At 42.4% G+C, this 27,443-nt stretch overlaps 1 protein-coding gene across 1 annotated transcript in view; it reads left to right on the forward strand.

Annotated features, from left to right (window-relative positions):
• Positions 1–19,199: 19,199 nt before the first annotated feature.
• Positions 19,200–27,443, forward strand: part of sema4ba (sema domain, immunoglobulin domain (Ig), transmembrane domain (TM) and short cytoplasmic domain, (semaphorin) 4Ba) — a 44,263-nt gene continuing 36,019 nt past the window's right edge. The window contains exon 1 of the mRNA XM_017406199.3: positions 19,200–19,427. The gene's annotated coding sequence lies outside the window, so the exon portion shown is untranslated. The remainder of the gene's footprint in view (positions 19,428–27,443) is intronic.

A 27,443-nucleotide genomic window follows, 5' to 3' on the forward strand; every position in this document is an offset into this window, starting at 1 on the left:
TAATCTCAGCTCTTGACGCTTTGCTGCATGTGTCACAGTGGTTCATTCTTCCTGCTGCCGCTCATTAGGGACTGCTGGATCAGCCGGTCACCTTTGACCTTTTTTTAAATCTTGAAGTAGTCTCCAGGGGGAGGGAGTGGTGGGAACCGAGGACGAATGCCGCCGCTAAGTGAAATCAATCAACACCATGTATCACAGCTGACCATCTCTTCTTGCATGTGTGAAATCTAAATAATTCATTAACACCCGTCTCCTCCAGAGGATTTGGTCATAAATAGGGATCTCATTTTTTTTTTTTTTTTTCATAAAATGTGATTATAAACTGATCTACCACGACATTAAATCCTTCCAGCGTGATACTGTCCGGGTTCTGCTTATGTTGCGAGACGAGCTCCGACGGACTGATTCACAAACTGTTTCAAAGTGTCCTGTTCTATCAGACAGGAAGGCGCTATCAGCAGATGCGTGATCGGCTGCATTCCTCAATACATCCCACAAACGTTTCCTTTGGCTGAAAACTGAGGCACGAGGAGGTCAAACTGGCATTCTTGAATGTAAAATCAGTCTGGCATTACAGGAAAGTATCTGTCTGATAGACTGCGGAGTCAGATTCAACCATGAATTATTCCATTGCTATGGTGTGTATTTGTGTGTATGTGCTGTTATCTATATGTAATTGTACTCTCATCCTGTTGAGCTCTTAGTGTACTTAATCATTGTAATTAATAAATATTTACATGTACTGTAAAAGTGTTAAGTGATTAAAAATAAAAGTTTATTCATTAGTTTGACTGTCTGTCTGTTAACAAAATATCTTATGAACATCTCAGAAAGTATTGATTGGACTGCATCAAGTTAACCTATGGAGTTAAAACAATTCAAGATGGCTGCCTTGGCTAATCAACTTTTGCAAACACCAAAATGCAGTCCGTTTTGCAGATACTAATCTGTTGTAGTAGATGAGAGTCCAATGCTAACTGTTCAGGCAACATCTTTGTTTAAAACCTCAGCTTGCAGCTGCAGGCAATATGGACTTTAAAAAAAAGATATATATTATTTTTCTTTTGAGCTTCTGGTGAGTGAAAATCATTGAAGACCATCAGAAAATGGAGGAATATTTGACTGTAAAAGGAACATGCTGCTGCTTTTAAACCTTCTGTTTGATTGAATTAATTTATTTCAGATGAAGAACAAACTAAGCAGCTCATACAGGTGCTCAGATGTTCTTCTGTTAGGAGGAACCAAGCTGCTGAGACCAACCTCTGATCAGTTTCTGTGATTACTCTACGGAGTTTGTATTTTTGCCGCGTCCTTCATTGTCGCTGAAACAGAGTTTGTTCATTAAAAATCACATGTGTTTTGTGCAGCAACACATTTTAGCATCATTTAGTGCACTACATTTTAGCTTTCCCAGAGCTAAACAAAGAATATCTTAATCAGTGAGGAGGGGCTGGGAAGGTCTTTATTTTTTTGGTATTCTTTACTGTTTTGAAACCAGGCAACAAAACCAAAAAAGAAGAAATCTGTTTTTTCTAACGTTTACTTCAGTGTGTCCTTTGAAAAGAAAAACAAATCAAATGTAAGAATTTCATATCCCCGCACAAAAAGGGATTCCATAAATAAAGGCCGAGCATTCCTTGATGGAGTGCGTGTCACCCGCGACCTTTCATCTCAGAGTTTTAAAAACCAAAATCATCTTTTGTTGAGAATAGATGGACCTACAGTTGTTTTGGTCAAATATCAGAAATAACTAAATGGGCAATCTCAAGCTATATTGCAGCACCTATAGGGGGAGGACTTTCAGCTACTACCACACCAAACCTTTTAATGAAGTTGAAGCCATTTTTGTGTTTTGTAAGGTCAGCTGTGGTGGACATCTTGAACTGGTTTGACTTCAAAAGGTAATCAGTTGCACATGTACATCTAATGATTACTAACACACACACACACACAGTTGTCCACCTTTTACCTTTCAGTGGAGGTGATATTAATCTTGTGAAAATGCTGTTGTACTGTACATATGTACATATGTATATATATATATATATATATATATATATAGTAGAAATGTAAACATTGTCAGTTCTTTTGGTACCATTTCATGTGAAAATGTACCTCACACAGCTGCCATGGTGACTTTTTTTTGTTCACAATAAACACAATATAATGGGAACATTCAAGTATTTCCACATCTGGTTTTTTTTTTTTTTTTTTTTTTTTAAACATGAAACCCATTATTCAACCTAATTTTACTGTCTATTGTGGTTTTGCATCTTTTATGATTTTTCTACTGAACAACTGAAACAGATCTTTGTGTTTGTGGAGAATGGCATGGTCTCATGTTGAGGTCAGTCCCCAGTTATAAATTAGTCTTTTTCCCCCCAAGAAGAAGCTTGAATCTGTTCACAGCAGCAAATCAGAGCGGCTCTCCGGTGAAGAGGCTCTTCTGTGGGATCTTTGAATGCTCGTCTGTGTACCGCAGCAATAATATTTCAAAGCTGTCGTCCCCTGCGGTCATAAGAGGTTCAGTCAAACCATGTTAGCAAAGGTCAGGTCCATCTGGAGTGCTGTTTACATTCTAGGGTAACCTCTCTCCTCAGACACCATCCTTCTGAACACAGTCACACACACACACACACACACTGACAATCACACAGCTTTGTCCACTGCATTCCAGCCAACCTACAAAAGCCGGCATGTGGGGAATTTTCTACGCTCTGTTTATAAATAAGACGGACAAAGAAGCAATTGGTTTGATTTTTCTGAATGTACTTTCTTCTGTCTGTCTGTCTGGGAGAAGCATCCACATCGGGTAATGTTGGCTTTTCGTTCTGAGTTTTAGAAACTGAGCTGAGGTACAGCAGTGCTGGCAAAAATGGACTTTTTCACTCTGCACAGCATACGATGTTACTGTGAAAAACTTTTTCATTTTGGAGAACAAGCGCTCAGATTACAGATCTGAGCTGTCTTTGAGTGTTTTTGAGCCCAGCTTTACTGTTCGACTGATCATCAGGCTTTAAATTAAAAGGTGTTTGTGCTCTGTTATCGTTGCCTCTCAGGACGAGTTGTTTGTCTTTGTCTTTACCGCAGTTTAAACTAGTAGCCTTCATATAGCGTTGACTGCTAAAACATACCCTGACAGCTGTTCATCAAACTGACAGAACTGCTTTGTTTGTCCTCCTCTTGTAACTATTACGATGTTTTCTGCAGAAATGCATCACGAATGCTGAGTGCTGAATGACTTTGCTGCCTCTTGTTAATGAAGCTGAAACTTGTTAAAGTTAAATCAAACAGAACAGAAGCTAAAACAAGATGAATGAAAACTGGTGCAAACAGAAAAGATGCTCAATCAGAATGAGCGGAAGCTAAACCGAGCAAATCAGTGAAACGCTAATATGAGCAGAACATTAGCTACAAAGCTAAATTTAGCTGAACTGTAGCTAGAAGCTAAAAAGAGCAAAACTGTTTGTCTGTTAGCAAAATATCTCATGAACCACTGAACTGATCTGAATAAAACTTTCAGAAGGTTATCGTTGGGTGTACATCTACAACTGAAAGAACTTTTCCAGTAAACTCCTTACAAGATGGCTGCCATAGCTAACACACCAGCTAACTCAAAAATGGCTTTTACTCAGTCAGTTTTATCAGTAGGGGGCTAAAATTTGACGTGGTAGTAGCTGAGAGTAATTCGCAACATATACTCTGACCTTGACAGTGTTACATGAGGCTGCACTGCGTTATTTTCAAGATTTGACCAAAACAGATACAACTCTGTTGTTTCTCAACACAAGTTGATCTTCAGCCTAAAATCTGGTCTGAAAGGTGGCGAGCGAAACACATTCCTTCAAGGAGTGCTTGGCCTTTAATTCTAGGAAGTTTTACATATTATTCTTACAGTTTTCTAAGTTTAAATTTTGGATCTACATTTGTTTTATGTGAAATTCTTTAATTTTCAACAGTGTATTTTTGTGGCCAAAAAAGTACTTTTTTTAAAAAGATACTCTAATTTTATGCAAATATCAGCAGTTTTTGCTAATGTCTGTTTAATATATGCTTTCCAACAAAGGAGAGAATGTGTATTCACACCTAAAAGAATGTTTTCATCATTTTTCAGTTTCAGCACCATTTCTGAAGCATGTTCTCACATGTGTATGTTGTACTCATTAGAAAGAAGTGATATGATTCCAAGTATTGTTGTGAGTGTAGTTGTCTGATTTGCACCAATCTATGGGTGGTTAACAGCTGCCCTCTGAAAATAATAAAAAAAGGTAATGATAACCTCACTCCTATGAGCAGACATGCCTCCCAGATGTGCTCAAACCAAACTCCTGCAGCAGCTTTTGACAAATCTATTGTGACGGGCGAGTTTACATTAATCACCGCTCTAACAGTTGTACCTTTCTTGCCTCAGGGAATCTCAGATGACCTTTCCCAGAGGTTGAAAATATCTGCGTGCTTTGTGAGCACTGGTGAGCAGGCACTGGTCACGCAATCGAATTACTGCACACAGCAGATACACACACTTGCACGCATACACACAGACTTTGCCCTAAAGGGATAAATCATACAAAAGGGTACATCATCCATTCTGACAACAAAGCCCAGTGATGGTACACAATTAAGACTAGCTGATTGAATTATTTCATAGGTCTGACTCTGAGCATCTCACTCTCATCGGATCATAAATATTAAATTTTGTGCGTGCACTGAGGCAGTGACAGGGAGCGCAGTACCTCCCTTTTCTCTGTCCACTCCTCTCCCACCCTTCCACAGAAGCAGCCTATGATGTAATGCCGATAGAGCAGCCCCCCTCTCTTGCTCTCTCTCTTTTTTTTTTTTTCTAATGTTCCCCTCCCCTTCCGATCTGCTGCTGCTGCTGCTGCTGCTCTGACTGGTGCTGATAGTAGCTGTGGATGCGTGCCGTGCCGACTCAGCCCGCATCCCTGAAGCATCTCTTGGGATTACCACAGAGCTCCGTCTCTTCTGTCACCACTTGCATGAGCGAACCTTCAGCTGAGCTCTGTCGGACCTCTGCTGAGAGAAGGTAACTGGCTGAGGAGAGAGGGACTAAACTGGAAACAAGAGAGGGAATGAGTTGATGAGGGGCAGATGATGGACAGATAGGAGGACTGACCTGAGTGCCCAGTTAGCTGCTTGAGTAGGACTGGTCTGTCTGCTTGAAAGCTTCTTGTCGCCACGGCGCTGGATGCCATGGCAATCGCTCTGTCAGTGTGCTTGCATGTAGCATGGTGTTGGTTTCCATGGTAAAGATGAGACAGATCCCTGGGCTGGCGGAGTGGAGAGCTGCAATTACCTTTAGTGTGAAATGATTTCTCGTCTCCTGTGCAGCATTTCACAGACGCCAGTGAGACAAATATTTCAAGATTTCAGCTCCTATTTTACTTTTTTTTTGTTTTTACTGTAAACAGAAGAGACATGCATCAGGTAATGATTTATCTCACTTCTTGGGAACATATGTCTCACTTTGACCTGCCTGATCTACAGAAACTGGGCGTGTACGACGAGTGTGGTGTAGCAGAGATGAGCGAAGCGGTGGGTGTTATCTGCATGCAGATTTCTGATTGCTCTGGAGACAGACAGAGGTTTTAGTCAAACACTTTCCCTCACCGCCTTTATATCTGAACAGGATTCTCGCAGATCTTTCATATTAGGGTTGCTTACTGTTACCAGGAGTTCCTTCTTTAACCTTCACTCGCAGTCTCTATCAAATGCTGAGTAAATATTTCATGCCTCAACTGCCCCACATGTAGATGCCCTCATAACTAATTCATCCTTGGGAGTTTTCCTGTTTAATCATCATGCTTCTCTTTTTTCACCCTTTTCTTTTCCAGCATCTGTTCGTCTCATTGGATCGTTTCTCATGTTGCACTTTGCATGACGAGCACAACATTTCTCTTCATTTGTAACTGACCTAAATGAACTGAGAAGCATCTAAATTAAACTATCTTGAGCCCATTGAGATCTGGATTTATTCTGACGATGAATTCCTCAACAAGAGAAACTGTACAAATCCTAAATGTTATTTCATGTTTTTGTGCTGAAATGAGTCATAAGTGGGCAGGTGAAAGTTGGAGAGACAGCATATATTTTTGAAACTATTATGTGTTTAATATTCAGTCGGCTCAGTGAAAATAAAAGCTGAACAATGTCTCCTGAAAGATGATGTGGAGTCACGACGTGTGCAGACGGTTGAACTCACTGTGAGGCATCCCGATTAGAGGCGAGTTTATTTGTGTTTGAGGTTTCTTAGCTGGTTTCATTAAGTTTAATGGCTATTTTATCAAGTTTCTCCCCAATTTGGTTAAGTTTACTTCCTGTTTCTGACTCACACCTGGCTTCCATTTGTAATCAGCACACCTGCAGCCTATTTTAATGACTTTCCTCATTATTAACATAATACTTGTTTCTTTTGCTGAGATCCTGGTTGCCACCTTTGTCAGTTTTGCTCTCAAGTTATTATTACCTGCCATCATACAAGGTGAGTGATCATGTAATTGCCTCTGTGTCTGTGAGTGTTTATTTCTTTGTTTGTTTGACTAAAGTATAAAAAAATACAAATTTGCCATTGACTATTGGGGTTAATTGTTTGTGAGTAAATATCTAATGAAGCACTGGATGGGTTTTCTTGAAACTCTCAGAAAGTAAACATTGGATGTACATCTACAGCTGATAAACATTTGAAGCCAAGATGGTCACCAGAGCTAAGGAGGGAGACTCTCAGCTACTACCCCGCCAAATCTTAGCTTAATATCTGTAAAATTGATGGAGTTATAGTCATTTTTGCATTTGCTAAGGTCAATTAGCTGTGGCCACCATCTTTAATCGGGGTGACCCTGGAAGTAAATCAGTTGTAAATGTATGTGCAACTACATGATTGCCTGCCTTTCAAGCATCGAGTGATGAAGATCAAAAAGAAGCTTTTCCATCAAGCTATCATTTATATTAATCAGAGCTGCTCATTGGTTGCTTGCAATGCCCTAATACAGCCTGTAATATAAAAATCAACTCACCACAGCACGACCAGTTTCACATGGTTTAACTGCCTACGTGCTTACTTTATGACACAGGTTTTTTGCTTTATGAAAACGGGGGGGGGGGGAATGTGGTAATCTCAGAGGAGGTTTATTTGTGTGTGGGAGGCAAACCCTAGCTGAAAAATAGAGTTGAGCTGCTGCCACGGACATGTTGGGCCACCTGAGGAGCGTTCGAGCTGTTCCTCCTGTTCTGCTGAATTTCAGGCGAGCCTCTTTGCTTTGGAAACAATCCATTCGCTCATGTTTAAATTGTCCTAAATATCACATATTAGCAATCAACGGGAAGAGAAACACAGATTACGATGTAATGGGGGGGTGGGGGCAGCAACATCTTGTGAAAGAAAAGAAGCATGATTGGTCACACGAACTGTGTGAGGATGAGGCGAACATGTGACATAAAGTCAGGAACTTCAGCAGCAGTTTTAGAGGAGTGAGTAACAGACAGGAAGATGACAGGGAGAAATCCAGCAGATTTAATGAAACAACCTGCTGAGTAATACAAGAAACAGATATGCACACACACACACACTGCCAAGGTTTGCTCATTGGATCACCTCCCTGCCAGAGGGCACCTATCCCACACACCCCCTCAGCTCAGACCTTCGTGGAAGAGGAGTAAAGCCTTCCGCGGCGTCCCGCTGAGCCACCACAGCTTCTCTTTTTTTTTTTTTTAACCAAACACGACAAAACACAGGATGAACAAATAACAGCGTGCCAAAACACCAGTGTGTGTTAAGAGAGGGTGAGCGATCACATTCTAGGTGTTTCAGACGCCACCTGACGTTCTGTCGTCACAAGCTTTCCTGAAATGAGTCACTGTTCTCGCTGGTGTCGCTTCAGCTGTTACCTTTCCATTCATTCAGCTTTACCAAGTGTGATCATTTGGTGTTCTGCTTTCATCCAAATTTTTGTTTTGTTGAAAGAAATTAAGATGAAAAAGGGTTCAATTAAAAGCCTAGCATTTGTTGAAGGAATGCATTTTGCCAGGGTTTTAGACAAAGATGATCTAAAATGACAGAGTTGTAGCTATTTTGGTCAAACCTTGTAGGAGTATGTGTTGTGAATCACTCTCAGCTACTACCACATCAAACTTTAGGTCCATACCTGCAAAGTTCATTAGGATGGTTAACTTAAAAGGTCATTTTGAGACCTTATTGTTCATGCTAAACCCTCAAAATTTGTTGCACGTTTGTTTTCTTTAGCCTTAAAGTAAAAAGAAGGTGGTGCCATTTATTGTGAAATGAGTTGTTTGTCAGTATGAGGGTTTACGACTTTTAAAACTGAGGAAAAACAGAAAGAAAAACTCATCCAAGTTTGGTTTTTGTTTTTGTCACATGCTCCACAAAATCCCAGCATTTCAACATGTTAGAGATGCTCTTACGTGTAAAACTGGGACATATAATATGATAAAACCGAGTGACTTTTAAACTAAATTGAAAGTGACAGCACTTCCTTGTTGTTGTCGCTGCTTCTGTCAGCCTCGGTGGCTCTCGGTAAAGCAGCGCCCCTGTCTAGTGGGTTTCCATTAGGCTAATATGTGGAACACGAGAGCTTATCACAGGGCTGTAATTCTTCAGCTCCTATTCATTTACACAGAATGACCTGTCGGTGCTCCTGCTTGCTGGGTGTAAAACACGCTGAGGCTGGAGAACGGTCCAACTTTTAAAAAGGTCTACAAGAATCAGAAAAGCTTATAATGTGTCACATGTTCCATTTAAAATGGTTATAGTTCTGATCTTTGATGTGGGGTTAAACAACAAATATCTTACCTGTTGTAGATAGCTCTTTGAACAACCTCAGTTTGGTAAAATTGTTTAATTCTGACCAAACTTAAGAGTTAAGGGCTAGTCTGAGTGGGACCAATAATAAAGAGGACTGCGGCAGTCTAAATAAAAGAACTACAGTCTCAGAAAAGTTATTGTGTTTTATGCAAATGCTACTTTTGTAAACTTATACACTGGACATTGTGAGGTTACTCCTGTAGAAATATCAAATATTTCTGTTGGAAGTGCTTTAGGCAGCACTGAAAGTGCTACGGCTAGCTGCTACAGCCTTTATTTGCACTTGATATGAACTATAGAATACTATGCAAAAAAATGCAAAAGTTGTAAAAGCTTATAAAATATCATTTGCCTTCAAACATTTTATAATTTTGGAGTTTTAAGACAGCAACAATTCACTTTGATCCTGGTCCTGTCCTGACTAGCCGTTCGCTCATCAGTCTGGTCAGAATTAAACTCTTTTTCTCCAAACTGAGGCTGTTCAAAGAGATCCATGAAGAAAATGTTAAATTCTGAGAGTTTAAAGCACAACTTTCCAGGTCAGAGAGCACAAAGATCACCACGCAGATAAAAACATAGATCTCAGAGACATCAAGAATCTTAAAAACAGAGTCTTTAAAGTTAATATATATTTACAATGACAAAAAATGGCTGCATGGTTGGTTGCCTTGGAGTAAAGTCTTCGGTTTGACTCCTGTCTGGAGTTTTCATGTTCTCCCACTGTTTTCTTCCGACAGTCTAAAACCATGCATGTTAGGTTAATTGGCTCTAAATTGACTCTAGGTGTGAGCGTGAATAGCTGTTTGTTTCTATGTGTCTCTGTGATGGACTGGCGACCAGTCCAGTTTGTTGCATGACAGCAGCAGCTAGTCCACTTCAACCAGAGGTGTGTCTCTAATCCAAACAAGGAGACATAGCTGTCTGACAGCTGCTGTAAAAAAAAGAAAAAACATTCTGCATTGTATCCTTTGCTGAGGAATCTTGACTTTGCTCAGAAATTTCCGAGCCAGCGTTCAGAATCCCAACACCTCAAACATCGTGTCTTCCTCCTTGGCAGTTGCCTAAAGTGTATAATTAGCATCTGCTATTTTTAAAAGAGGCGTCCCTGTCTCAACACCCTGCTATCTTACACTTCGCTCTGTTTACCCTGGAAATAATTTTAGAGCAAGTATGTGAAGTTATTCGGTAACACTCTGACAAGACTTTTATAACACTCTGGGAACATTCAATCACATGTTATCCTAATTTTTTTTCCACTGTAGACAAAATGGAAAAGAACTGCAATGTATTTATTGAAGAAGTTGCTGATTCTTAGGATTTGACACTGAGCTTTATGTGGTTCTGTTGAGCTGGATGTCCCCTCAACAAATAATGAAACGAGTCCCTCTGAGACCTTCTTGCGTCACACCGGTTGTTCTTCCAGTGTCGTGGCCTGAAAACATTGTCCTTGTTGGTGTTTTTTAAAGAACTACTTTGTGCCCAAAGTTCCCACGAGATTCTGTCTGCCTCTCTGGCTTTCCCTGTAATAGTACAGGACATATCCACTGTCTGGGAAAGTGTTTACATCTGCCTTTAAGGAACTTTACAATATGCTGTTTTGCCGTGTTTTTGTTAAAGATAATGTTTTTTATCAGACTGTTGCATCTACAGTCAGAAGATGGAAAAAAATGTGTCAACCTTATTGCTCAAAAACTGCACAGTGTTGCGTAATGTGCCTTAAGCTGTTTTTCTTTGATCCATTAAGAAGTATAAAATAGGAGTTACACTGTCATGATGGGTTCAGTATTTAACAAGCCCACATGCAGAACACAAGACAAGAGAGGTAGGATCAGTGTAAAATGATTTAATAATGATCACACAACAATCAGCGAGAATCAGGATGATCTGGTCCAGGGGAAAAGACAGTGACGGCAACAGTGGTTCGCTATGAGGAAAGAGCAGAGTGGTGAGTTCAGGGTTCGTGGGAAAAAAGGAAATCTTTTTGGAAACAACAGGCTGATCTTACTTGTGGCAGATGAACGGAGTCTTGGAGGGGAAACAATGTATGTCCGGGGTCTCGGTTCTTGGTGGGTCCAGGGACAACGGAGGAGTGCGGCGGGGAGCGGACAGGTAGGCTCGGGTGCAGCGAAGAAACGGAGGAGTGGTACGGCCTCCAGCCGTGGGGTCCAGGAAACAATTGCAAAACAACGGAGAGGTGAGTCTGGGAACTCGGGCAACCTGTGGGTACTTTCCACGGCGTCACGAGGATGGTTCTTAAACCAGGAATCCAACCGGGATCTCATCAAAGGATCACCTAAAGGGCAACGGAGCAAACAAAGATAATTACTAGAATGTTGAAGGACAACTAGAAACACAGAGACGGGCTCAGGGGGCTCAGAGGTACCGTGACTGGCAAACACTCAGGCGACGCTGGACTGGCGGCCAACTCCTTAAGTCTGCGCTGCTGATGAAGATGATGACGAACAGCTGTGGCCGATAATGCACCGCACTCCTACCGGAACCTGTCGCCATCTGGTGGTAAAAGGTGATAAGGGCGCACAGAATTCCCACCACGCAGCCAGAACCCCGGAACATAACAGTACCCCCCCCTCAACGGTCGCCACCCGGCGGCCTAGACGAACTGGAAGGCAACGAGGAACGATAGTCAGAGATAAGGGAATGGTCTAGGATGGAAGAACCCGAGATCCAGGAACGTTCCTCCGGACCGTAGCCCTCCCAATCGACGAGGTACTGCCAGCCGCGACCTCGCCGACGGGAGTCCACGATCCGGCGGACGGTGTATGCAGGATGACCATCAATGTCACGGGGGGGTGGAGGGGGTTCGGCTGGAGGGCAGAGCGTGCTGGTCTGGACAGGTTTAATCTGGGACACATGGAAGGTGGGGTGGACGCGGAGGGAGGCGGGCAGACGGAGACGGACAGCAGACGGATTGATTATGGTTTCAATGGTGAAGGGACCAATGTATCGGGGAGAGAGCTTCTTGGAAATGGATTTGAGCGGAATGTCACGTGAAGAAAGCCAAACCTGTTGACTTGGGACGTATATGGGTGCTGGTCTCCTCCTCCGGTCAGCCAGGCGCTTATTTCTATCTGCAGTTTGGTTGAGGTTACGGACAATGGTGTTCCAGACTTTCTGACAACGGCGGATGTGATGACGGACTGAGGTGACAGAAATATCCTTTTCCTCTGAGGAAAGAAGAGGGGGTTGATAACCAATGGAAGCCTCGAACGGGGACATACCGGTAGCTGCTGAGATGTGGCTGTTGTGAGCGTACTCCACCCAAGGGAGGAATTGGGACCAGTCAGAGGGGTTGGTGGAGGTGAAGCAGCGGAGGGTGGTTTCCAGGTCCTGGTTGAGCCGTTCGGTTTGACCGTTGGTCTGGGGGTGAAAGCCGGAAGAGAGTGAGACAGATGCGTTGAGAGCCGAACAGAAACCTTTCCAAACCTGAGATATGAACTGAGGGCCTCGGTCAGAGAGGATGTCTTGTGGGATGCCATGGAGTCGGAAAACATGTTTGATCAGAAGTTGAGCGGTCTGAAAAGCTGTGGGTAACTTACGGAGAGGAACGAAGTGGCAGGCCTTGGAGAAACGGTCGACGATGGAGAGGATGGTGGTCATGCCCTTGGAAGGAGGTAGACCGGTAACAAAATCTATTGATATGTGAGACCATGGCCGTTTGGGGATGGGGAGAGGTTGCAGGAGACCAGATGGTGGTTGGTGAGAGGTTTTATTTCTGGAACAGGTGGTGCAGGCTTGAACATACTCACTGACATCTTTATGGACGGACGGCCACCAAAACTTGCGGTTGACGAGTGCAATGGTACGGCTTATTCCGGGATGTGCAGAGAATTTAGAGGCGTGGATCCAGTGGAGAAAACGGGCTCGGACTGAGACAGGAACGTAGAGCTTGTTGGGTGGACAAGTGTTGGGTGCAGGTTCTGTTAACTGAGCTTGTTTAATGATGTCTTCGATCTCCCAGGTAACGGTGGCGACTGTACAACTGGGAGGAAGAATAGTGGCAGGGGCCTTCTCGGAATCATCAGATGAATACAGACGGGAAAGTGCATCAGGTTTGATGTTACGGGAACCAGGGCGATATGAGATGGAGAGATTGAATCGAGAGAAAAATAGTGACCAGCGTGACTGACGTGGGTTGAGCCTCCGGGCAGACTGAAGGTAGGACAGGTTCTTGTGATCGGTCCAGACCAGCACCGGATGCTCTGCTCCCTCCAGCCAATGTCTCCATTCTTCCAGGGCTAATTTTATCGCTAGTAGCTCCCGATCTCCCACATCATAGTTTCTCTCTGGAGGTGATAATCTGCGGGAAAAAAAGGCACATGGGTGAGTTTTATTGTCGCGAGGAGAGATCTGGGATAAAACTGCACCAACTCCGGTGTCTGAGGCGTCGACTTCGACAATGAACTGTCGGGACGGGTCTGGCTGAATTAGGATAGGTGCGTTGGCGAAGAGGGCCTTGAGGCGTGAGAACGCCGCTTCTGCCTCCGAAGTCCAACTAAAAGGGATTTTGGAAGAGGTTAGTGCAGTTAGAGGTAAAGCTGTCTGACTGTAGTTTCTGATAAACCGGCGGTAAAAGTTTGCAAATCCGAGGAAACGTTGGAGCTGCTTGCGGGTCTCGGGTGTGGGCCACTGCAGTACTGCCTGGATCTTTTCCTCCGTTGGCCGTACCTGTCCGCCCCCTAATATGAAACCCAAGAAGGAAACGGACGGCTTGTGGAACTCACACTTCTCAGCTTTGACAAATAGTTTGTTTTCGAGTAGTCTCTGGAGAACCATGCGAACGTGGCGTTTGTGTGTCTCTAGATTCTGTGAATAAATGAGAATGTCATCCAGATATACGAAAACAAAGATGTTCAGAAAGTCTCTTAAAACATCGTTTACTAGGGCTTGAAAAAATGCAGGCGCATTGGACAAGCCAAAAGGCATCACGCAGTACTCGAAATGGCCAGTAGGTGTCTTAAATGCCGTCTTCCACTCGTCACCCTTGCGTATGCGCAGAAGATGGTAAGCGTTTCTCAGGTCGAGCTTGGAAAAAACTGTAGCACCATGCACTGGTTCGAAGGCCGATGATAATAATGGCAGGGGATACTTATTCTTAACGGTAATATTGTTTAACCCTCTATAGTCTATGCAGGGTCTCAGGGTTCCATCTTTCTTCCCTACAAAAAAAAATCCAGCTCCCAGAGGGGAAGATGAGGGACGGATTATACCGGCTGCCAAGGACTCTTTTATATATTTCTCCATGGTTTCTCTTTCAGGTCGAGAAATATTGTACAAACGACTGGTGGGTAACGGAGCACCCGGCAGGAGATCTATGGAACAATCATATGGACGGTGAGGAGGGAGAGAAAGAGCCTTGGACTTACTGAAAACAGGAGCGAGATCGTGGTATTCAGAGGGGATTGTGGAGAGATCTACCGGGTCCGCTTCCTGAAGCTCAGCCGGTGGAGGACCTGGGGAAACAGCTGAGCGGAGACAAGATGAGTGACATGAAGTGGACCAGGATTCTAGGTGTTTCTCGGTCCAGTTTATTTGTGGGTTGTGAAGTTGTAACCAGTGGAAACCTAAAATTATGGGGGAGTTGGCTGATGAAAACACAAAAAATGAAATAAACTCACTGTGATTACCCGAAATGATGAGGTGGAGTGGTTTGGTTTTATGTGTGATGTGTGGCAACGTTTTCCCATCTAATGCCGTAACTCGCAGTGGAACAGGTAGTGGTTCGGTCTCTATTTTCAATTGTTTAACCAGGGAGTCGTCGATCAAATCTTGCTCGCAACCAGAGTCGACTAGAGCGGATAAGGAAAATGACTGGGTCTGAATTAGGATGGTTGCGGGCAACAGTAAGCGTGGAGAGTCTCGTTCGCAGGGATAGTCCGCCAACCTCCTCGCCACTATTGGCGGACCGGGAGGTTTAAACGAACCGGACAATTTGCCAGAAAATGACCCGGGGAACCACAATAAATGCAGAGTCGGGATGAAAGGCGCCGCTGGCGCTCTTCAGAAGTCAAGCGAGTTCGACCTAACTGCATGGGCTCGGGTTCCTGCGAGGCTCGTGGTGGAGAAACTGTCAAAGGGGGAGCGGAGCCACCGAGGTGTCTAAATGGTTGGCTCTTACGACCACAATCTCTCCTACGGGACCGGATTCTGTTATCTAGTCGGATGGTCTGGCTAATTAACTCCTCTAGGGTCCTAGGTTCTTCAAGAGTAGCCAGCTCATCCTTAATGTTTTCATTTAGCGCGTTATAATATGCGCTCTTAAGCGCGGCTGGGTTCCAGCCTGTCGCTGCAGCCTTGATGCGGAAATCAACGGAGAATTCCGCCACAGTTCTACTTCCTTGATTAATTTTCCATAACTCTCTGGAATAAAATGACTGGTCAGCATCTTGACAAAACACCTGTCTGAACTCTTTTATAAATTCATCAAAAGAACAGCCATAGCGGGATGGATCTGGGAAACGAGCCTCGGCCCATAACAAAGCTTTTTCTGACAATGAGGACAGGACGTAGGCTATCTTGGAACTGTCGTGAGGGAAACTTCTCGGGGAGTGATTGAAAATTATTGAGCATTGAAGGAGAAAACCATTACATTTTCTCCGGTCACCTGTGAATCTTTCAGGCGTAGGTGGACGGATCTCAGAAAACGTGGATTGGATCCCCGGAGCTGGGTCAGAAGCTGGCGCTGGATCAGAAGCTGGAGCTGGGTCTGGAGAAGTTTTAGGGGCTGAACCTCGAAGGAAACGGGTTAATTCAGACAGTTGTTGGTTAGTTTCTGTTTGGATTCTACTCAACTCTCTTAATGCGTTCTCATGGGTTTGCAATGTTGATTGTTGTTCGGCTAAGGCTCTCCGAATTGCGTCTGCTGGGCTGATTTGTGGGCCTGAGTGTTCTGTCATGATGGGTTCAGTATTTAACAAGCCCACATGCAGAACACAAGACAAGAGAGGTAGGATCAGTGTAAAATGATTTAATAATGATCACACAACAATCAGCGAGAATCAGGATGATCTGGTCCAGGGGAAAAGACAGTGACGGCAACAGTGGTTCGCTATGAGGAAAGAGCAGAGTGGTGAGTTCAGGGTTCGTGGGAAAAAAGGAAATCTTTTTGGAAACAACAGGCTGATCTTACTTGTGGCAGATGAACGGAGTCTTGGAGGGGAAACAATGTATGTCCGGGGTCTCGGTTCTTGGTGGGTCCAGGGACAACGGAGGAGTGCGGCGGGGAGCGGACAGGTAGGCTCGGGTGCAGCGAAGAAACGGAGGAGTGGTACGGCCTCCAGCCGTGGGGTCCAGGAAACAATTGCAAAACAACGGAGAGGTGAGTCTGGGAACTCGGGCAACCTGTGGGTACTTTCCACGGCGTCACGAGGATGGTTCTTAAACCAGGAATCCAACCGGGATCTCATCAAAGGATCACCTAAAGGGCAACGGAGCAAACAAAGATAATTACTAGAATGTTGAAGGACAACTAGAAACACAGAGACGGGCTCAGGGGGCTCAGAGGTACCGTGACTGGCAAACACTCAGGCGACGCTGGACTGGCGGCCAACTCCTTAAGTCTGCGCTGCTGATGAAGATGATGACGAACAGCTGTGGCCGATAATGCACCGCACTCCTACCGGAACCTGTCGCCATCTGGTGGTAAAAGGTGATAAGGGCGCACAGAATTCCCACCACGCAGCCAGAACCCCGGAACATAACATACACAAGCAACATTACTGTATTTACTAAAGGAAGCACTTTTATTTAGAGTAATCACAAACAGCATATGTTTCAAACAAAGAAAATTAGGGTTTGTACAAGCTCTAAAACCATGTTATAGAAGGTTTTTTTTGTTTGTTTGTTTTGAAGAATATGAAAATATCACTAATTTATCGTCATGGCAGTCCATGAAGGAATGCATATCACCCGCCTCCTTTCATGTCAGAGTTTTAAAGATCATTCGATGTTGAGAAATGATGGGGTTTTAGTTGCTCGTGTCAAACTATGAAAATAAGGTTTTGCAGAATCTAATGAGATATCACAAGATGTCACGCTCAGCGTAGTGACTCTCAGCTGCTACCACATCAGTTATTAGTTTAATGCCTGTTATGTTGACTGAGGTAAAGTGATTTTTGTGTTGGCTAATGTTGACTAGCTGTGGCATCTTGAACTAGATTGGCACCAAAAGTTAATCAGTCGCAGAGGAACAGCCAATGATTATTTCCTGAGAGTTTCAATAAAATTAGATCAGTGCTTTATGAAATATTTTGCTAACAGACAGACGAAGTTGACTTTAATAGTTAATTCCAAAAGGCTGATCTTAAACGATCAGTTAGCCCTCAGAGTTTAAGTTGGGCATCAGTCTCAGCTACTACCATGCTAAATTTTATCTCAGTATCTGTTAAACTGGCTGAGTTATAGCCATTTTTGTGTTTTCTGAGGTTGGTTACCTGTGGAGGCCACCTTGAATCAACTTGACTCCAAACGTCAACCAGTTTAAGATGTTAACCCAACCATTACTGTCTGAACGTTTCCTCGAAATCAGCTCAGTGATTCATACGATATTTTGCTAACAGTGCAGACAGTCGACACATACCGCCTCTGGCAGTGTTACCATTTAACTGTGAAACACAGAAAATAAACGTATTTATTGCCTTCCCCTCTGAGAGCAGTAATGAAGTTTAGCATCCTGACTGTCAAAACAGAGATGTTCAATGTTTCAACTGTCAACATGTTTAACTCCTGACTGATTACACTGTGTTTTTTTTTTTTCCTTGGGCTGCTTGAAGTTACTGTAATTATAGTGATTAAAGTTGGTCTTTGTGACGATACTAACAGCTGGCTGAGAGGGAAACACCTGCAGTCAGAACTAATTCCCGGCAGAGATGAAAGAAAAAAATATAAGCGCTCCAAAGCGGCTATAATCAGCACTATTAGGTCTTTGCCTTGTGTAAGCCTGCTCAGTGATGAAATGTCCATCTGGTGACCGCTAATGTTATAAACTGATGTGCTTGTTGATCAGAGTTTAGTTTTAAGGCTGAAAAGGAGCGGGTGGGGTTTAGAGAAGGCGCATGCAAAGATTTATCTACATTTTTTTTTCTTTCTGAAGGAATTTTCCTTAAAACTAACTGTCAAACACCTTCTGGTTGTGCTGGAAAGGTTTATTTAATTCCTTTTTTTTATTAAATAAGAGAAAAATGACATGATGGAACATTAAAACCACCTGCCTGATGTTTTGTGTTTAATTTGTCCGGGCGCAGCCACCAGACCTGTTGACGTGTTCAGAGGTGTGTGTGTGTGTGTGCCTCCATGGCTTTTGTTTAGAAGTATCTGTGGATGGTGCCGAAGATCTCAAGTCTGAACATTTCCAAAATCCAAGGAGAAAGAGAGAGATCCTTGTTGATTTCCGCAACAAAAACAAACGTGTGTTTCAACCCCCTGGCGAATGTGGACCAATCTGTACAGAGAGTAGACAGTTCCTGGGCGCCGTCATATCAACTCATCTCTAACGGGATGTTAACATCGGCCTTGTCATGAAAAGAGCTCACCGCTGCCTGTTCTTCATAAGGCAGCTTGAGAAGTTTTAACATTGGGATGATGCACTTTTACAGAACTGTTATGAGTGTCTTTACTTTATCTAGAACAGAATGGTTTGGAAACTACTCGGCTCACTTAAAGGCCTAACATTTTCTGAAAGAATGCATGTCACCCAACGCCTTTTATGCAAGAAGTTTAGACTAAAACTGTCTTGTGGTAAGAAGGGTTGTAGCTGTTTTGGTCAATGTTGGGAATGACTCTCAGCCACTAAAATGCCAAATTTCAGCTCAGTACCTGTAAAATTAGCTGAGATGTCATTTAGAGGTCATTTAGCTGTGGCGGTCACGTTGAGTGGGGTTAACTCCAGAAGGTAAATGGTGATGCAATAATGGTATTCTGAGAGTGTCATAAAAATCAGTTCAGTGTTTCACAATATATTTGACTCACGCCACAAACAAACGAACACACACACAGATCCCCGTTTCACCTTTGGCAGACCATAATAAATAGGGTTGTCAGAGCTGCTTCAAAAAATATTAGCCTAGAACGTCCTGGCATTACTGCCATATACAACCTCCACAGTCAAAGTCCAAAAACAACTTACAGAGTCCTTCAAAAAGCCTGAACAAACATTACAAGAACATCCAGCTGCTTGGTGGCAAAATATAAAAAAAGAGGGATGATTCAAGATTTTTGCACAATGCACAGGCAAGACATATGAGGGAGTAGAAATCGGACGTTCTTTTACTCACTCTTCTGCCTCATCTCTCCCTCCCTCTACAATGGGAGGAGCTCCTGTCTGAGTGGCTACATGCAGCTGTAGTATCACACACTGTCAGAGGGAGAGAGTGTGTGTGTGTGTGTGTGTGGACCTGCAGAGCTGTCCTCCAGCAGTCAGAGCTGTAGATCTGCTGGTTCTCTGGACTTTTTTTTTTTCTTTTTTTCTTTGACTCTTCTCAGAGGACGGACTGTGTTTTGTTTTTGTGCCACCTTAAAGGGAAGCCGGCTGTAGATCTGAAGTGAGATTTGGTTTCACGCCTGGCTGACACTGAGCGTAAGTAATACAGTTACAGCCCTTCTGTTCATTAACTGTGTAGTGCCGTAGCTGCATGAATCATTGGCGTTGGTGTTAGGGGGGTACTTAGCAGTTCTGGTTACTTATGATGCCGGGATAGCCTGTCATGTTTTTATTAGAGCATTATCAAGTTTTTATGAGCAAGCCCGTGTGTCTGCTTCTTTTGGTTTCTCTTCTTTAAAGGGGAAAAGTGGGTGTGAGTTGACACAAGACAGCCCTAAGCCCTATCCAGGAGGTCTTTATCGTAAGGCGATAGCAGGGCAAGAGGGGTCATTAAAGACTCAGAGTCTGAGTGCAAAGCATCTGTGTGTGTGTGTACATTTCAGGGTGACTGTGTGTGTGTGTGTGTGTGGAGGAGATACCCTTGCATCAGGTAATATTGGTCAGTGGCTTATTTTTTTTAGAATCACAGCTATTTTGCAGAGTTTCTTAAAGCCTCACTGCCTTGTGTGTGTGTGTGACCCTTTAAACTAAAGGGGTGATTGTGCAAGCAGGGCTCGATTCCACAGGCAGGAGTCAGTGAACGTGGCAGCAAGTGCACCACACAAGGAAACTCTGCAAAAACCCAGACTAGTGTGGAAAATCTGATGGACTGAAAACTGTAACTGTTCAACAGGCTCTGCTTATGGTGGCTTGATAGCCAGGCACTAAAAGAAAACAGTATTTTTTAAATTTTGTTTTGTTTCCTGAAACTGGATGCTGCTTTATGAAGTGATGCTGGAACAACAGCGAAGCCTCAGGTGTTTTTGTGTGAAACTCTAATCTGTCACCCACACACACTGCTGGCCACACAATCAACACTGATGCTAAAGCTGCCAGAAGTGTGGGTGAAAGCTAATGGATAGAGACCATAAATGGAAACATTTGTCAAGTCAGTGAGGTCAAGGGAGGAATTTTTTTTCATGTTTTTGCTTGTTTTGCAAGTGTAACATTGTAATATTAATATTTATCTGTTGCTCTGTGTTAGACAGAGCAAAATACTGCGTTTGTTTTTAGTTTAAAATTTAAGGATTATTCAGGATACTTTTATTTATCTTAGAGATATGTAATCAAATTGTGCAAACTGCAAGACAATATTATAAACACAGCACAAAAAGTAAGGAAATTTGAGTTTGGTCGATTATTTATTTTCTATAACAAAGCTTCTTGGCAATAAATCTTACACCGTTGGAAAGCTCTTTTATTTCCCCTTAAATGGTGCCACATTTATTAGAAAAATATATTTGTGGGTTGAGCAGCAGAGTTGAATATGTGGGTTGCACCCAAGAAAAACTTGCCAAGTCTTCTCTGCCAATGCCAAAGAGCTTATTCTGCTAAAGCCTCTTGTTTTTGAGCTTCTGGTTCCTCGGGTGCTCATGATCCGGTTCCTGATTGGCACCTGACTGTCAGCACCTACGAGCATGAGCCCTGCTACACTGATCTGCTGCAAGACAGCAACATTTGACTGATCTGGATAGGGCCAGTGCCATGAGGCAAGTTCAAGCTGTGGTTCTACTATACCAAGTTGGAGCATTATTTGGAGTTAACCCTCGTGTCATTTCTAAATTAAAGGCCAGGTTTCATATAATGGGGATGTCAAAGACAGGCTGTGAGGTGGGAATTCCATGAGAGGAGATTCTGCAACCAGTGGAAACCCCATATCTCCACGATTTAGGGCTGAACTCTATCCTCTAAGAGGACAAGGCTTCCCCCCACAAAGTAAGGGTTTGTCAGAGAGTAACTCCAGAATTTGGGAGTGGAGAAGATGGAAATGTCTACCTGCAATCCTGAACTCAACCCCACTGAACACCTGTTGGATCAGCTCGGGTGTGCTGTGAGTGACTAGCACAACCCCATTGGCTGATAGACAACAAATGCTACACAATCCCGGCTGTGCATGGTTCTTCCACATGCTACTGAGACCCTTTTATTAAATGAATAAATTACTAAATTTCCTATATGACTTCAAAGACTTCAAGCATCTAATCCAATAAACACCAAACAAGAGGCTGTTTGGGATTGGCAGAGAAGATCTGATAAGATTTTAATGGACACAACCCACATATTCAACCCACCTGCTCAATCCACAAATGCATTTATCTTACAAATGTGGCACCATTTTAAGGCAAAATAAAGAGGCTTTTCCATAATATAAGATTTTTTTGCCAATAAGTATTGTTACAGCAAAGAAATAATCAACCAAACACAAGTTTCCTTACTTTTTGTGCTACGTTTATTTGGACCCCAAGGGCCCCAAAGGCCCACAGCCAATTTAGATCAAAGTGGCCAAATTGCTAAAGTTGTGAGCGCTGTGATGACAGAATAAAAAAAAAAAAAAAAAGCAGTGAGGAAAATGTGGGCTGGTTGCATTGCAATTTTCAGCAATAATATTGCTGTTGCATATTTTCCTTCTATCGTGTTTCAAACTTCCATATTATTTTTGCAAAAGTTGCATATTTGAAGACACTGAGGGGGAAACTCAGATTTTATGTGAGTATTTTTTTTTTTAGAAAAATGATATAAACACATTCTCAGTGTCAAACCCTGAGCAGCAAAGGTCAGAAAGCCAAGTGTATTAACAATAACCAAAACAGTCTTTCTTTGGAACTAACAGCTGTACTCTTAGTTTCCCAAGAGGGAATTCTGTCTCCGTTGTCCAACTCAGGCTTGCCTCTCAAAAACGTATCTGTTTTTGTCTAAAAGGGAAGCTGATCGTTAGACATGTCCGTCCCAAAACCGAGCTTTCCACACAGGCGCACATTCTCAAGTGATCAACAGACACCCGGCAGAACCAGAATAAATAGGAGCTTTCATAAATTTTTCAGAACGGCTGATTATTCCACAAGAGGGTGGAATTTAATCAACTGCTCTATCACATTTGTGACACAGAGTTGTTGTTTTTTTTTTTTCTTTCTGTCTTTTACGGCCTTGTATATGGAGATTTATCTGTCTGCTGTAGGAGAAACGCTCGTCTGCGCTGACCTTGGCTCTGCTGTTTTCTTTTGGTTTGATCCACAAAGAAAACAGCTGGCAGTTGCATTCTGGATACCGGCGGCCTTGACAATGAACTGGCTGTGTGATGCTGTCAGAGGAGCTCCGGCTCGTTGGGAAAACGTTGTGCCTGTTTTTTCAATAGCTGAAGAAGAAAAAACGATTTCACGAAAATATAAATTTTGATATGGTGATGGTTACTGACTATGGTAAGCCTTTAACCTTACAGGACTCATTTGTGGACTGTCATTTTTTTGATACAGAAAGAATTTACTGAAAGAAATTTACATAAACAGTTCATCTTATTAATCTCCATTAACCCACTATTTCTAGTTTTGTTGGCATACAGCACTGTATATGTTTAAATCACACCTTTTTTAATTTTGCTTTCAAAACACTTTCTTTTAATCATTTTAAGTAGTTTTAATAAATAATTCTTTAGGCTTTTTGAAGGTTTTTCAAAGTTTTTCTTTTGACTTTGGCAGCTTTTTCACTCATTTCCCATTTAGTCAGTCATCCCTAGAGAGGAGGGATACTGAGAGAAATCAAGAAACATTGATGAAGACCAAAAATGTAAATAAATGAGGGAGAACTCCATTTTCTTTTCCACAGTACTGTCATTTGGTCCTAACATGTAAGTCTTGCATTACAACAATAAAAATCTGTCTGACAATCTAATCTTGGCATGGCATCTTCTGCCAAAATATTGCACATCACCCTAAAACACAGATTATATTCTTACTGCAGGAACCTAATATTATTACAATCAAAGCGGCCTGATAATTGTTTCTTTGCTCAACAAAAGAGTATAGTTACTCTTTGTAATAAATTACTGTTAAATGCTGTAAACAGGGCTGTATGTAACATACTTTGTTCCTGTAGAATATTTTACATACTGTTAACACTTAATCACAACCAGAACCAGGTATATTCAAAGAAAATCTTAGCCAGAGAAGGTGTTGCTCTTTATTATAAGGACCCAAAACGCAGAGGCAGAAAAATGAATTGAAACAAGTTTGACAGGAAAACAAAATGAACTATATATAAAAAAAACCTAAAACATAAACAACAGGAGGCAAACCAAAAGTAAATGTAGGCTGGGAGAAGTGATTATCGAGTGAGTGCAGCTGAAGCTGATGGGCAGATGAAGCACAGATGTGAAAGATAAACTGCAGGATGACTGAAAGGGTTAATAACACAGTAACAGAAACAAGCTGAGCAAAAGAAAACATGGAAAAACATGGCTAGTATTATAACACAGAAATTCATATCACAAAACAAACACAAAAATCCTAAAGTCATGACAGTCTCTGCTTGTTTGTTTTTGGTCATATTTTTCATGTGGGGACATCTATTGAAACACAACTCTTAAAAAAAGACTAAAACCAGCAGATTATATAAACATGAAAGTGTATTTAATGGTGAATGTAGGACTTATGGATCACAGTCCAACCATTTACAGCAGCACTGAAAACTTTTACTCAATAGACTTGCTGAGCAAAAATCATGTAACTCTGTAACAAACTGAAAAACTATCGTTTATATTTGTTCCTGTAGAGAAACAAACGGTCACGCACTCAGTTTGTATCCAACATTTTCTGTTTCTGTTTGACTTTCTTGCTATTTGCTCCTCACTGAAACGTAAACAGTCTACACTGCTTCATCTTGTGCACGCACCGAGACAAATTCCTCATATGTCAAACATACTTGGCAAAATAAAGTGATTCTGATCTTGATAATAATCTTGTGCTTTTCAGACGCTGGTATTTTTTTTTATAAGACTTCCTCTCTGTTTGCGTTGATGAAGAGGAGGGAGAAAAGGGGTAAACAGCTTTGGTAGTGGAGTGGCCGTGGCCACTTGTAGCCTAAAGGTTAAACATGGGCCTTCAGGGAGTCCCATTACTGCGTATTCACTGATGGGAACTCTGCAAACATTCATTCTGGGAGCCCAGCGGGCTCCTCTGTTTATTCCCAGTCTAGTGCAGCGCCATGATGTGGGAAATGACCGTGGACGTGGCACTTGGCCAGATCGCTGTGTTCGTTCGAGTGTTTGAAAACTGGCTTTTGACCCGAGTGAAACACGCACCGAATGCGTCACAAGGAGCACTTTGGGACGTTTCAGTGACACGCAGGGCTGACGCATCTATACAAAACCGTTCAGAGTTTATTTGCACACATTTCAGTGTTTATGTGCCTGCAGGAGAATTAGAAATTTGTCTTTTCACCCATCATCACTCAACTCACACTGTTCCTCTTGTTTGCTGTCATCTGTTTGATAAGGAAATCCTCCCAACTTTGTGGACTTTGCTTCTCCCGATCCTGAAGCTACGGGATCACATGCAGCAAATCAGGTTTTTGTTGCTAGTGGTTGTATATTTACGTGTCCTTTCTCACATGAGTAGCTGTGATCACTGAATGAACCTCCGATAGATCCCAGTTTAGCAGCCCATCCCTCCCCCCACCGCTGTGATTTGATATCTTTAAGCATTCCATGTTGTGCCCTTTACTCCGCTAATGGTGCTACTGACCCTTGAAGACATTCCTGCCGCGGCTCTCTGATCACAGACGTCTAATTGCCTAATTTTAAACAAGCTTTTATGCCTTGTAATGTTGAAACACCAGGGCGTTTTTCAGTAGAAAGAAATATGCAAGAAGATTTGCCAGTCTTGTGAATGATTTAGACACTTTTTAGCTGGCTGACAAAGTTGCCTCCTTCTACTTGTGGGCACAAATAGAGCCGTGTGAGTTATCGCTGAAACATACGAAGGAGAAAATGTGCAACGGAGAATGACAGGGAGGATGTGTGATGCTGGTACTTATTCAGTCATTTCATGCTTTGCCTAAATCCGTAAATAGAGCAAGAAGAGCTTGTTATTTACTTTTTTTTTCTTTCTCCCATAAACACTCTTCACTTGAATGGGGATTTTTTTTTTTTTTTAAGGTTAGGAAATGTTTTCTAGTCATACAGAGGAAAGGAGATGAAGTTCCCGAGACTTAGCTGGCAGTGCGGTTCTAACTTTTTTTTTTTTTTTGCAGTTGCTGTTCTCACATGTACTTCACAGCAGGAGATGTGCTCTCACAGGGGGGAAGGAGGGGAGGCAGAGGGAGCATCTGCTCTGAGCACAAAACAAGACAGGACACGAGGAAGAAAGAATGGAAATCACTTAATTTTTACCTGGCATGTTGGTGATTGAGGCTAAATGAAACTATAACCACATGCATTATCACTGTTTCACTGACATGTTAGTAGGAAATAAATTAATAATGTACCACATTTTCTAATTGATTACATTTAAATAAAAAAAGTCTACGACTATTTATATTTATAATGTTTGTTAATAGAATTTGAAGCGTGAATCTGTCAGCTAAAACACCAGAGAGCCCAGAGGTTGTTTTACAAGATGTAATTTTCTTTAACAGATGCACACAATGGATCTAAACAAAACAGAGTTTTAATACCAGCTACAGTAAATGTAATTATAGTACTGAAGTAAAAGTGCTTGTTCATAATAAGTACTTTTTCGTCGTTCCGCTCGTTGTACAGTAACATTAGAAGTCAGACAAGCTGTCATCAGTTCAGGTTGTATCTCACTGAGCTGCGATTGTTGGAGGACTAGTTAAGGGGGGAAAACAAACCCATAAAACTGTGGGAAAATTCCAAGAAAATATGTCAGCTTTCAGTTGTTTCAGTTGCAGTCTCACTGAACTCTGAGTGTTTGCAACCAAATGACCATTGAGCTGCTCGCCCACGTTTTGGGCATCGGTTTTTTAATTATGACAGACCGCTGATGTGTGCACGGCTTGCAAAGCTGTATTCATGGCCGTGCACGTTATTTTGCTGCCCGCCTTCACCCGCATCGTGCTCACCTCCGCAGCTGGTCGCGCATCTGTGGTTTGACCACCTGGAATACACTTTAGAAATGAAGAGAGCGAGAGTTTGACCAGTTTTCCATTAATTATTATTTATCATCGACGTGTTTTCTAGACCTGGACATTGGCCTCGGATGTTTTCTGTCAGAGGAGAGCTCTGTGCGTCAAAATCCAGCTAAAGCACTACATTCTGCCAACTACTTGCAGCCCAGTGAGATACCGCCTCACACCAGTTGGGTTATTATTAGCCTTGGCAGCAGTAGGTTTGTATACCCCACCAATATACAGTAGCATGTGGCAGACATGTGTTTTAAGACACCCATCCCTCGAAAGAAGCATGGGTGACATGCTTCTGGGAGACATTTGTGTATTTTAATGGCATCAAAATTTCCAAACAGCGGACTAAGTTTATGTATATGACAGATTTTTTATGCTGAAAAAGTTTCAAGAGTTTCCCCTCCTTCAGCCATCATATACAGCTGACTAACAGCTGGTAGCTACAGATCGGGGAGGGGGATTTTACCCCTCCAGAAAAATTTGCCATGTCATTAAAAAGAGTTTAAACTGCAACAACAGTGCGACTGAAAGTTTTAAGTGGTTGTTGGAATTGTGACTCTCGCTGTGCAACCGGACCGTGCCGCTTAATCACAATAAGGCGAAAAACAACATATGGTATGTGTCGGCAGATAAGAGTATAAAGCAACAAGTTTCACCACGCGTTCACTCTGTCACAGCAAAGGCTCTTTAAGATTTGTTGCTACGTTTGATTTGCTGTTGTTTTGAGCGTTTTACAAGCCAACTTTGGCGGAACTTTAAGCTTTAGTTTTCATAACGAAAACAGCACATTTATTTTCATGTAACACATTACAAAAAAACAACCAAGAAAACTGTATTTTAATTTCTTGTCACATTCATGGCATACTGGAACTGGCTGTGAGTGTTTATTCTGAATCTAAGCCAATATCTTTTTGAAAACCTTTGTTGACTAAAGCAGAGGATCTGATGAGGATGCTGTGCAGCTGTGGTATTTCACGTTCAAGCACTTTTTGGTCATTTTATCTATGTTGAAATTTTGTCATTACAAAATCACTTTATTGTCCATATGAGTGCAAAAAAAGGCTTGTTTTACTGAGAATTTACCAGCCTGTCATGTGT

Source organism: Kryptolebias marmoratus, linkage group LG11 (genome assembly GCF_001649575.2).
Source record: "Kryptolebias marmoratus isolate JLee-2015 linkage group LG11, ASM164957v2, whole genome shotgun sequence".
NCBI lineage: Eukaryota > Metazoa > Chordata > Actinopteri > Cyprinodontiformes > Rivulidae > Kryptolebias > Kryptolebias marmoratus.